This window comes from Vulpes vulpes, chromosome 14 (assembly GCF_048418805.1).
Source record: "Vulpes vulpes isolate BD-2025 chromosome 14, VulVul3, whole genome shotgun sequence".
NCBI lineage: Eukaryota > Metazoa > Chordata > Mammalia > Carnivora > Canidae > Vulpes > Vulpes vulpes.
The window spans coordinates 131,789,423-131,803,171 of NC_132793.1; positions in this window are offsets into that span (position 1 = coordinate 131,789,423).

A 13,749-nucleotide genomic window follows, 5' to 3' on the forward strand; every position below is an offset into this window, starting at 1 on the left:
GGCTGAGGCAGCAAGAAAGGAGCCACAGCTAAGCACCTTTGGTCTGAAGCCCCCAAATCCACCCCTGCCTCTCGTTGCTTGTAGGTTCTGGATGTGCTGGGTGCGATCCCCCCCACCCCTACTCCAGCAACCAGGTGATTCCCAGAGCCAAAGCAGGGCTCTCCTGCCGCCTGCGGTGTCCCCTGAGCCTGGATGGCCGGAGAGCCTGGCCCTGCCTCTTGGAAGCGCGACACGCAAGGGCAGGTGGCTCTCCGAGACAGCAGGTGGGTCCCTGGGCCGGGGCCCAGCTCAGACGCCCAGGGTTTCCCCAAGTATCCCGTGACTCGTCACCCCCTTCCCTGCACCCCCCTACCCGGGCCACCACCCCCAGCTGAAACAAACTCCCCTCTCCTGGATTCTGCTGGAACTGTACTGGTCTCCGCTCAGGTCAGGGCTACCCATTCTGGGGCAGGCGCTCCGCGAGGTGCTGCAACACAAGCACGAGTGGCGCAGGCTGGGCTTCTGTCCCCCTGGAGCCTCCCCGCGTGCAAAGCCCGGTTGGAGACACAGCGAAAGGTGTGGCTGCGACGTCGTTGGAGAGGAACCGAGACAAGGGGGTACGAGTGTGGGAGCCCACGGGAAAGGTGTGTAAACCCAGCCGGGAGAGTCACGAAGGGCTTGCAGAGGAAGCCGGGGTCTGAAGCCCAAGAGGTAGGGGTCAGGGGAAGTGCTCTTGGTAGAAAATGTCATGCAAAGGCCCTGCGGCGAGCAGTGGGCTCCACGTGGAGGAGCCAGAGCGTGGGCACAGCTGCAGGCCCCCAAATCTGGAAGTGGAGGAGGGGAGGACCAGGAGGGGGAGAGACGGGGCTGCAGGAAGCAGTGGGTGTCACACTGGGCCGGGCCTGCATGGCCCCATCTGGGGGTCTGTGCTTTATCCTGGCAGCCGTGGGAGGCCACTGAAGGGCCCCGGGCAGGATGTGACCTGGTCACTAGGGTGCCTCCTCGGATGCCTGCATGGAGATCGCCTACCACAGAAGTCCCACAATCCGTGGCAGCTCTTACACACCTGCTGCCCATCTGTCCCAAGGTGCTTTAGACACATTAGATCTCCGAAAAGCCCCTCGCTCTCAAGATTAGAATCTCATTTTTTTCCCCTGCCGCCCACTGGATGATTTCATTCTTCCCCCATTCCGAAAAAGGCAAAAAACTTGAGGGACAGGACCCAAATCAGTGGTTGCCGGGGGCCGGAAGGGGCCACAGAGGTCACCTACAGAGGGGCGCCAGGGGATTTCGGGGGGTGATAGAAATAGTGTTTTGTGACTCTATGTGGCAAAACTCACAGAACTGAACACTGACAAGGGAGATTTTCCTGCTTGTAAATTATGCTTCAAAAGCCTGACTTTAAAGGAGAATATCTTTCCTTCCCACTGAATCTTGCACAGGCACCACGTCCCTGATTTCTCTGGTGGTGCCACCTCCTACCTTGGCGTTTGTGAAGTCTCATTACTGGTGTCAAATTTTTTTTTTTTTTTTTGAGAGGGAGACAGAGAATCTTAAGCGGGCTTCACACCCAGCGTGGAGCTGTACTCGGGACTCAATCCCACAACCCTGAGATCACGGTCTGAGCCACAACCAGAAGTCAAGATGCTTAGCCAACTGAGCCAGCCAGGCACCCCTATTGATTACCGATGTCGATTTAAAGCTATCTGTTCCTCAGTCTCTCTCCTCTGGCTCGTTGCTAGTGTGTAGGAATGCCACTGGTGTCTGTGCGTGGATGTGACATCCTGCCACTTTGCTGGATTCCTGTATCGAGTCCTGGCAATCTGGGGGAGGGTGGAATCTTCTGGGTTTTCCATGTAGAGTATCATGTCGTGTGCGAGGAGTGAGGGTGTGACTTCTCTGCCGATTTGGATGCCTTCTATTTCTTTTTTCTTGTCCGATGGCTGAGGCTAGGACTTCTAGTACTGTGTTGAACTACAGTGGCGACAGTGGGCATCCCTGTCGTCCCCTCTCTAACTTCTTAAGAGTTCTTAAACTCTTTTACATTTCTTTATTTTTTTTAAGATTTTATTTATTTATTCGTGAGAGACACAGAGAGAAGCAGAGACACAGGCAGAGGGAGAAGCAGGCTCCCTACAGGGAGCCCCATATTCTCTGTGGGCTTTTCATGTGTGGTTTGTATGATATGGAGCGGTGTTCCTCAATATCATAAAAGCCATATACGGGGAATCCCTGGGGATGACTCGGCGGTTTAGCACCTCCCTTCTGCCCGGGGCGTTATGCTAGAGTCCCAGGATCGAGTCCCACGTGGGGCTCCTGCATGGAGCCTGCTTCTCCCCCTGCCTGTGTCTCCACCTCTCTGTGTGTCTCTCATGAACGAATGAATAAAATATTTTTTTAAAAAAGCCATATACAAATAGGAAGCAAACTAAGGGTCACTGGTGGGGAGGTGGGAGGGGAATGGGGTAACTGGGGGATGGGAACTAGGGAGGCCACGTGACACAGTGGGCACTGGGTGTTGTATGCAACTGATGAGTCACTAACTCTACCTCTGAAACTGGTAATATATTATATGCCAATTAATTGGATTTAAATGACATTAAATTAAATCTTAAACAAATTTAAGAAATCTGTCCCCAAGCAAGTAAAACCTCTCCTTGCTTGTCTGTGTGTGTGTGCAACCACGATTCAGCTCCTGGAGGACGATGGGCGGAGCATCCTTACACTTGGATTGTTTTTCCTGCAGGTAACTCAGCCCTCACTAATTTTGAGGGAGTATCGGTCAAGCCAGAGAAGTGACCTCAGCTTTGATGGACTCTTCCATAGCCTTCGGACTGACTTCCCTCTGGCTTGTCCGGTGCCCGTCCCCACCCTTTCCTTTCCTCAGAGTTCCTTTGCTCGAGCCTCCCCATGTGCTATTGTACAGATGCGAAAGGTTCTAACCAGGCGGCGTGCAAAACTAGGCATTAAGCAGGAAGAGAAAATGACTAATAATTTCAAACCTGGAAAGTAAAAAGAGCACCAGTGTTTCCATCATTTTGCCTGGGAAGTGAAGGCCGCTGCAGATTTCTGGAGGCTTCCACCCCTACACTGGCCGAGCCGCAGCCTGCAGCCTGGCAGGCCCTGCCTGCTTGTGTTTGCGAGGTCGAAGCCTGTGATTCTAAAAGATATCCGATTTCCAGAAAAAAAATAGAAGGCTACCTTTGGAGGATCAAGGAAGGATTTCCCACCGGAGTGAGGCCCTAGGGTAAAAGGATTATTTTACCATAGTCATTTGCCAAAAACCTGATTTCCTTGAGTCGTACAGAGAGATAAATCACTTTTATTTTTGTCTTATGCCCTGGAAAAATCTGACATGCGGAAGTCTCGATTTTAACTGTTAGGTGTTTAACATCACCGTGGTTTGCCCAGCACGTAGAAATACTTGTAGAAATTCCTTTCATTCTAACACAAAGCCCAACAGAATAATAAGAACAGGCATTTTGTTTTTGCTAAGTAGCTTGAAGTGGGTATAGGTTCTTCACCTGTGATGTGTGAGCCTTCTCATTGTCATTCAATAGCACCTTTAAATTTAAAGACAGAAAAAATAAATAAATAAATTTAAAGACAGGCATCAGCAACCTGCTGCCCCGGGGGCCAAATCTGGCCCACCACTTATTTTTGTGAATAAAGTTTTATTGAAACACCACCAGCCCCATTTGTTTACATATTGTCTGTGGCTGCTTTCCCCACAAGAGCTGAGCTGTGGAGTTTGGCAGAGATCACGTGGCCTGAAAAGCCACAAATATTTACTACTTGACCCTTTACAGAAGGTTGACCACTCCTGCTCTGAGAGACAACGGTTTCCAGAATCAGTTTCAGAATCCTCATCAGTCCTGTGCTCAGACCTAATTTTCGAAGTTAAGCATGGAAAGGTAGCATCTGGGTTGTGATAATCTCTCTCACTAGGACAGATGTTTTGTTTTGAATGAAAACTAGGAAAAAGGTTAATTAAATTATTGGGCTTTTCCCCCCCTAGAAAACATCTTAGGCAAGGTTTTCAGTCGGCCTTCTTTGTGATACATAAAATTTATCCCCTTGTGTCCATGTGTTTTCACGCACCTTTCATGGTAAATCACTTCAAACATCAGAAAAAGCAATCACTCTTACGCTTTTGGTAGCGCAAGACATTGACATTTTGGGGTTACCAGCAAGGATCTAAAGAAAGATCCTCTGTTCACCGCTTAAAATGGGCAGATGCCCATCTACTCAAACCCTGGGTGTGATTCCAAGAGTTCAGAGGTCTGAAGCCTCCCTGGAGAGTCCAGGTGAATTCCTTCTTTCTGGAAGGATGAGTCCCTGCAGGCAGGACTTGGAGCACCAGCCACTTTAGGAGGGGCCCGAGGAGGGTATTGGGGCGATCCCAGCAGCCGTGAAAGATCCCACCTCACAGGCAGTCACTCTGGTTTCCAAAACTGAAGTCGGAAAGGGTGTTCAGGCTACAGACGCAGATCTAGGCCCTGGTTCTGTGTGGCCGCAGATACAAACAAAAACTTGGGTCCATATCTGACTTGCAGGAGCTGTCACGGGGCGCTTAGGGGATCTCCAGGAATAGAGGACAGCCGCCGGGGACAGAGGGGTACACGTCCCAGGAATATGCAGACACCGCACAGCTCAGAGCTCCGGGAGGGCCCCACACTCCACCGCACTGATCTCTCAGTTTTGTCTACACGTCGGTGTGTAGTGCGAGGCAGTCCCACAGGAACATCTGCTCTGCGGAGGCAGATGTCACACCCGCTCCCTGTAACTGAAGGGACGACAGGATAACCCGGCCAAGTGAAGGATGGGAGTGCAGGCCTCTCTAGCAAAGTCTCCACTGGCACGAAGACCCTGCAGAGCTTGCAGATCGCTGAGCCATCAGGAGAGATGAAGCCCCGCCACTTGCTTGGCCTGGATGGAACCAGAGGGTATGGTGCTGAGTGACAGCCCCTCGGAGAAGGACGATCATCACACGGTCTCACTCATGCGGGGACTATAAGAAATAGTGAAAGGGACTTTGAGGGAAGGAGGGGAAGTGAGTGGGGAAAAATCAGAGAGGGAGACAGATCCTGAGGGACTCCTGACTCTGGGGAACCAACAAAGGGGTGCAGAAGGGGAGGTGGGTGGGGGGATGGGGTGACTGGGTGACGGGCTAAGGAGGGCACTTGATGGGATGAGCACTGGGTGTTATACTCCGTGTTGGCAAATTGAATTTAAATTTTTAAAAATGTAAAAAAAAAAAAAAAAGTGCCGGCCCACGGGCCAAACGCAGCTGTTTCTCATTTGCATATAAGTAGTGTTTATTCACAGACCGAGCCGAGCCGCTGACTTGCAAGCACTTGTCAGGTTGAACAAACAGTTCTGTAATCTTCCCTCCAAATTCAGATGTGAGATGAAGGGCTCCGCTGGTGGGGTCAGCTTCTTACCGAAATGTCTTTCGTGGGTGAGGGCCACGGTGGGGCCGATGCATCACTGGATGACATCGCCCCAATCACCGAAGCCCCCCCCATCCCCGAGTCCGGCTGCTGGATGCCTCCTGCAGGGTGGAGGGGTGTGCAAGGGGTGCAGAAGGAATCGCCCAAAGGTCAGCTACAGAGAGGCGTGCTGAGGTCCTGAGCCGGTCACAACGCAAACCCCTGGGGCTGGCCCTGCGTCAGGTCCCCTGGGCTGCTGCAATAATTCCCGGGGGGCACAGCCGCACCTACTGGGAGTCAGCCCCGTCCTGTGTCCACAGGCATCACCCAGTGCGGCCCAGGCCCAACACAGCAACAGGTCTGGGTCCTGATGACGTAAAAACAAACAGAAAATCTTACCTGCCTCCAATAAAACCTTTACCTGGAGCGTTTGGTGAGTCACTGCTGAGCCTAGATAATGCCTCAGCTAAATAGGAATTGTCTCTACAGGCAAGTCATCGGTTTATTGTTTTTTTTTTTTTCTTTTTTTTTCTGTGTGAGGGAGGGGAAAGCTGGAGAATTTCCCAGCTGCATGGAGCACCCTCACCCCTACCCCACCTTCCTGTCTCTGTGAGATTGCAAATGTGTTACCCCAAGGAACCAAGGAACCCGGGGAGGAGTTCAGAAAGTGGGTGTTGATTTTAGCTCCTCGCTGGCTGCCGAGTGGCCTCAGGCAAATCCTTTAACCCCTCTTGGGCTTGTTTCCTCGGCCCTCAAAAGATCATTAGGGGGAGATGGTTTCTAAAGAAACTTCTCGCTCTAAAATGTGACTGTGTGAAGCTTAGGACGTTCCAAGGATCTTTAACTCCCACAGTGGGCCCTTGAGTCCCAGGAGGGACAAGGCCTGTGTATTATTTAAACAACTGAATTGCAATAAGACTTTTCCCATTAAGGCAATTGGTGCAGGCAAGTACTTTATAATAATCTTCCCAGGAGCTCATTTAAAACTCCATTAAAAAGCAAACATATTTTTCCAAGTGAGCTCCTTCTAATTACGTGTTATTTGAGCTTCATGTTTTCTTGCAACCTTGAGTTCTGGGCTCCTGCGGAGGTCCAGACCAAGTGCACGCTCTCCAGAAAGACCATTGGTTTGATCAAAGTTGTAGGTACAATGATTAAGGGATGTAAACGAAATGGATTTGGTTCTTATTCTCCCTCCCTGTTCTGTGCTTTCTTCCCACTTTCCTGCATCACAGCCTCGACCACTTAAAACAGTGATGGAGGGACGCCTGGGTGGCTCAGTTACGTGTCTGCCTTCGGCTCAGGTCATGGTCTCCAGGTCCTGGGATGGAGCCCAGGGAGGGCTCCGCAGGGAGTCTGCTCAGCTGCTTCTCCCTCCCCCCAGCCCCTGCTTGTGGTCCCTGGTACATTCTCTCAAATAAATAAACACAATCTTTAAAACAGTCATGTAAAAGCTAACGATTACTCACTCAGTGCCTAATTGCCAAACACTGTTCGAAGAGCCAACTCCAAACACAAAACTCATCATAATTCTAGGTCCTTTCCATTTGTTGATGAAGCGATTTCTCCCTATAATGCTATAAGGCAGGTACTTTTATTACCCTAATTTACCAACGAGGAAACTGAAGCACGGGGAGGTTAGGTAACTTGTCTAGGGTCACACAGCTAGTAAGTGGCAAAAGCAGGATCTGAAGGTGGTCAGGCACCAGAGCCCACACTCTTTACTGTAGTGCTTTATACTGGGGCATCTTGGGATTCGAGAAGCAATGTTCTATACGAGGAGTTTTTAAAATGTTGTTGCATCAAGTATTTTACTGTCCAAGCAAAGGCTAATCTAGAGATGATCTGGAATGACAAAATGATTTCCCCCTGATTCCAATGGTTTAGGCCAAAAAGCCACAGCCACAAAATCCACGATGTTTTCACCCCATAGTGACTTTCTGGAGAAACTGCCAGTAGAGTCTGCTTTAGACCAAGCCAGAGTCCACAAATCAGGCCACCTCCACTTAAGGCAGATGAGGCTACGGCTTAGGCGGCTAAAAATTAATATCCCTGGTTGACCTACATTAAATCCATTTGGGCGCAGCGATCATAATGGGCATCCCTTGCATTCACGCACACAGCCCGCTGATCCTCTTGACCTCGTCTATGGAGGACGAAACTGAGCCTAGGAGTACGAGCTGGTTCTCGTGGGCTCCACGCATCCGGTGAGGACCAGGCCTGGGCAGTCTCCATCCCACTCCTTAAGCCCACAGACATCAACATATGTGCCAAAGCAGATCTTGGAGGAAGCTGTCCAAGTTCTTTTTTTGAGGAACCTGCAGCCTAGGTAAGTGGCCTCCGTCCATCTCAACCCGGGGGAACGATCCCATCCTTAAAAGCATGTGCTTCGATGTGGGAGTGAGTAGGTGGGTGCCAGCCTAATGTCTTTGACCCAAACGGTGGATTTGGTGACTAAGAGGAGAGATCTTTTGCACTTGATCTTAGCCAAAAGGCCGAGAAGCGATGAGACATCTTTTCTTTTTTTTTAAAGATTTTATTTATTTATTCATGAGAGACAAAGAGAAAGAGAGAGGCAGAGACACAGGCAGAGGGAGAAGCAAGCTCCGTGCAGGGAGCCGGATGTGGGACTCGATCCTGGGTCCCCAGGATCAGGCCCTGGGCCGAAGGCGGCGTTAAACCTCTGGGCCACCCGGGCTGCCCCCTGAGACATCTTTTGAACAGCACTACACCTAAAGCTGAGTATTTTAATCAAGCAGAAGTGCAAATAGTGTTTCCAGTCTTTGTGTTGGTCATTTACTGTGACAGACCTCGTGGTGGGGACTGAATGCTCACGAGGTTCACGGGGTTATGATGGGAAGGTCAGGCTATCCTGGTCGCAGTTAAAAATTAGTTACCTTTCCCCACGATACGATTGAATAAGCACATTACCAGTTTCTAAAAGAGGTTGTGAAACCTGCCAGGGGGAAAAAATATTATATAACCAGTTTGGGGCAGAAACTTCCTCACCCCCCCCCCCCATCTCAGCAGGGGGCTGAACTGCCCGACTTGGGGGGGGGATTCATTCCTATTTCATAACTATGATTATTTCTCGGAAGGGCTTATCTTTGATTGCTAACAACCCTTCTCTCTGAGCGGCTTTTCCTGCTCTGTCCTCCCAGTCGACGTCACGACCCACACCTAGAGCCACTACAAACACCCAGCACCGGGCACTGATCTGCGGTGAGTAAAAGCAGCCCGGTCTTTACGGGGTTGTAAACCCAGAGACGTCAGTGTGCCAAGCTTCACTGGATTTGGTTGTCAGGGCAGTGGAGCATCTAGCTGAGCCCCCATCTAACAAAACGCATGCAGACACCAACATATAAACAACGATTTAACATATAACATATGTAACAACATATAAACAACGATTTCCCAAGTGAGCCTTTTTTTTTTCTTTTTTTTTTTTTTTTTTTTTTTTTTTAATTTATGATAGAGAGAGAGAGAGGCAGAGACATAGGCAGAGGGAGAAGCAGGCTCCATGCACCGGGAGCCCGACGTGAGATTCGATCCTGGGTCTCCAGGATCGCGCCCTGGGCCAAAGGCAGGCGCCAAACTGCTGCGCCACCCAGGGATCCCCCCAAGTGAGCCTTTTGTAAGGCGTACTGAGGAGCAACAAGAAGTATTTATGATTGGAACAGCCCTGGTATCTTAAAGGTCTTCTGATTTAGAATTAAAAACACAGAAGTAATGCCATGCTGGGTTTTCTTTTCCCTCCGAAGTCAGCTGCAGGTACTATCAGCAGTCAGGGTACTAATATAGGTCAACTTTAAATTGCAAATATCCTGCTTTTTACTATTGTCATCGTTAACTGTGTTTTAGGTTGCTGGACAAAACTGCTCTAATACAAGAATTTAGGGCTAAACAGGCAGGATGTGAAATTTTGCCTGCTGTGGGAATGGTTTTCAATGAAAAATCTTAGAAAAAAAAAAAAAAAAAAGCAAAGAATCTGTCCTCTGTATTCTCTCTCCAGAGACAATACAGATGGGTGGGAGTCCCAGTTCCATAGCCAACAAGGAGATTTTGGCTAGCTTATTTAATCCCTCTGCATCTGCCTTTCTTCATTTATAAAATGGACATAACAAAAGGAATTGGTTCAGAGAGCAGATGGAGAGCGAATGGGCTGTTTAGGTCCTTTGTAACTCAGTAAACAGTCTATATGGCTTAGCTATTATCATATTCTGTTACTAATCATTGATATTTATTGAGGGCTTAACTCATATGAGGAGGTCCTTTTACAAGTACTTTACTCATCTTATCTTAATGGTATTGTAAAAACCCTATTAAATAGGTACTATTATCTCCATTTTACAGATGAGGAGAATGCACAGAGATTTTCAGCAGTTTATCCAATGTCATACGACTGCTAAGTGATAGGACTGGGTTTTGACCCCAGAAAGCCTGGCTCCAAACCCATTTTAATTAACTAGTATAACTACACAATGGTGTCTCTCAGGTCATCCTACTTAATCCATGGCAGGTCAGTGGTACAGAAAATCAGAAAAAAAATTCAGGGCAACGGGCAATGAGTATTTTCAACCGACATGTATCCACTAGGGCCTGGAGGAATTTTGCATATATAGAAAATGTCATTGGAAAAATAACTAAAGTGTCTGATAATGAGGCAGATCAAGAAAATATAGAAAATGTCAATACATACTTGCAAGCAATATATCAACTAAGGGGTTAAATATAAAGAACTTGTACAACTCAACACTAAAAAAAAAGAAAAAGAAAAGCAACCAAAAAACCCCAATCCAATTAAAAAATAGGAAGAGGAAACTGAGCAGACATTTCTCCAAAGAAGACATCCAGATGGCCGACAGACACATGAAAAGATGCGTAATATCATTAATCATCGGGAAAATGCAAATGAAAACCACAATGAGATATCAACCCACATCTGTTAGAATGGCTGAAATAAAAAAAGACAAGAAACAAGTGCTGGAGAACAAGTGTAGGGAAAAGGATCCCTCGTTTACCTCATGCACTGTTGGTAGGAAGGTAAATTGGTGCAGCCACTGGGGAAAACAGTATGGAGGTTCCTCAAAAAATCAAAAATAGAAGTACCATATGGCCCAATAATTGCACTACTGGGCGTTTACCCAGGGAAAATGAAAACACTAACTTGAAAAGATGGATGCCCCCCGCCCCCGTGTTTACTGCAGCATTGTTTACAATAGCCAGCCAGAGTGTCCATCAATAGACTAATGGATTAGGAAAATGTGTACACACACACACACACACACACACACACACACACACACACACACACACTGGAGTACTATACAGCCATAAAAAGGATGAGATCATGCCATTTAAGACAACATGGATGGACCTAGAGGGTATTACGCTAGCTGAAAAAAGTCAGACTGGGAAAGACAAATACCATATGACTCCACTCATAAAAGGAATCTTTAAAAAATGAAAAATAAGCAAAACACAGAATCGGAACTATACATTCAGAATAAATTGATGGTTGCCAGGAGTGGGAGGTTGGGCAAAATGGGTGGAGGCAGGAGATAGATACAGGCCTCCGGTAATGGAATGAGTAAGTCATGGGGTGAAAAGCAGAGCATAAAAAATCAGTCATGATACTATGAGTGGTGTAAAGGGACAGATGGGAGCTACTCTGTGGTGACCTGAGCATAGTGTATAAATTTGTCAAATTACTAATTTGTGCACCTGAAACTAATGTAACAGCGTGTGTCAATGATACTGGAGTAAAAAAAAAAAAAAAAAAAAAACACACACACACACATAAGATCAGGGTTTTTTTTAAGATCAGATTTTTTTAAAAAGAAGATATCAATACAAATATCCAACTAAAGTATGAGAAAAAATGTTCCTCTTGATTGTAATTGAGACAATAGTAATTTCCAGCATGTGTGATCGTGTGGCAGAGCAGCAGAGGGATGGATTCAAATAGCCTTCTGCAGGGCAATTTGGCAATGGGTATCAAAAGCCTTAAGCAAGCATGTTGCTTCTAGAAGTTTATTTCATATAAAGAAATGCATAAATGCGCTCATTCAGACACTGTTTGTAATAAAAATTTGGAAACAACCTAATGAGGAATTTATTATGCATATGGCCATGTAAATCTATTCTAAGGAAATGGCCATGGATGTGTGCAAAGATTTATTGACATAGATGTTCATGATAGCAAATAGTAAATTAAAAAAAAAAGGAAAAAAAATGACTTCAGCTGTTAAAAAGAAGGAATTATATTTAATTTAATCATAAAGCACCTATGTGATTTGGAAATGATGTTACAGAAGGCCGTAAACATGCATTATGAAAAGACTCGAAGAACATACAATACAGGTTTGCAGTCGTAATTTCAGAGTCGTAGTACTAGAAGCGAATTTTGCTTTATTTTGTTTGTTTTCTCCAGACTTTCGGTGCTGAGTACTTCCATACTAGGGAAAAATAAGGGTATTATAATAAATGGAAATATTTATTTCAATGCAAAAAAAAAATCAGGGCCATATTATACAAGATTCTAAACTACAAGTGCCAGAAAACCCAGATCAAACAAGTTATTGATGAGATTGATGAGTATGTTTCAGGCACGGCTTGATCCAGGCCTCAAACAAGGCTGTCACGACTTGATCCTTCTCTCACCATCTCTTCATCTCTTTCTCTTCTCTTTATTGCTTCATTTTCAGGAACGCTCTCTCCATAAACATTCATGGCGCAACTACAGCGGTACAAGTATGTCCACCAAGATGTTTGTATCCTCTTCCCTCCGCAAATTCTTCAACTGCCTTTTTAATAAGAGTTAAAATAAAAGTCCTGGATCTTATGTTCATCAGCCATGGTGGGATAGTTCCCTTATCCCTGATGCCATCAAACAGTCCTACAGAGGGAATGCCCTGATTGGTTATGCCGGGACACATGTCGGGGAGGTGGGCTCAGCCAGGGTGGCAGGGAGTGAGAGTGGGGGGAGGGTGTGTTTTCCTATCAGACAATGGAGCTCCCTGTAGGGAAGGAAGAGTGGAGATGCTGGTGAACTAAAGCCACAATAATCAAGAACCAAAAACCCACTCACCACGAGATTTCAGTTTCTTGAGATGCTGGCCGTGCGTGGGAGGCACAGCAGCAGCAGCCTTGAGTCACTCAGGTCTCTTGTGTTGGCGCATGGCCGAGATCCAATTAGACCCGCCTTGAACCAGCAAGAGAATTGATTGACTTACATAAATGACAAGTCCAGGGGTAGGGCTGGCTTCGGGGAAGTCGAAGCCACCCAAGGATCCTACCAAATCTCTCCAACATCTTCCAAACAACTTCAAAATCATCGAAGGGGTGAATTTGAATCTCCGGATTCCACCCAAAGGCTCCCCCCACCTCTGGGCGCTCTCCCCCCCGGGTGGCAAACTGCTCCAGCAGTTCCACCCTTCACGGCCTCACACCCCGCCAGGTGTGACCCGGCGACGGAGAGTCTGTAGCATTTTCCATACAAGCCCCGTGACTGTCACCTCGGTGACGGGCCCAAACTGGAAGGGCGTGAGGAGGCTTGGTGCTAATTCTTTGGATGGTGGGTAGGATTGACCAGTGAAGCCACCGTGTCCTGGGCTTTTCTCTGTTGGCAGCTTTTTGGTTTCTGATTCCATCTCCTTGCGAGTGATGGATCTGTTCAGATTTTCTGCTTCTTCACGGTTCAGTTGGTCGCTTGTTTGCTTTTAAGTGTCTGTTCATTTCTTCAAGATTGTCCAGTTCGCTGGCACACGATCGTTTGGTTTTCTCTCGTGATTCTTTGTACGTCTGTAATACTGGTTGTAACGTCTCCTGTTGTATTTCTGATTTGATTCATTTGAGTCCTCTCTCTCTTTTTTTTTTTTTTTCTTAGTCAGTCCAGCTTAACGTGTGTCTATTTTGTTTATCCTTTCAAAAAGCAGCTCTTGGTTTCATGGATTTTTTTTTTTCCTATTGGCTTTTTAAACTCTGTTTCATTTATAATTTCCATTCTGATCATCATGATTTCCTTCCTTCTGCTGACCTGGGGCTTCATTTGTTCTTCTGGTTTCTTGAGGTGGAAAGTTAGGTTGTGTATGAGCTTTCTTTTTTTTTTTTTTTTCCCTAATGTAGGCGTTCATCGCTATGAAGTGTTGGCCCAAACTGGATCACGAGCTCATTCCTGACCAATCTGTATGGCCTGGGGAATGGGAAACGTGATTAGCTTGAGCCAATTATCATCCATTCTGGGAACTGGGGACCAGATCAATCCCATCTCGCCTGCCAGTGAGAAAGGAAGAGGGGTGTATCCCCAAGGAACATCCAAGTGGGGCAGGGAAGAACC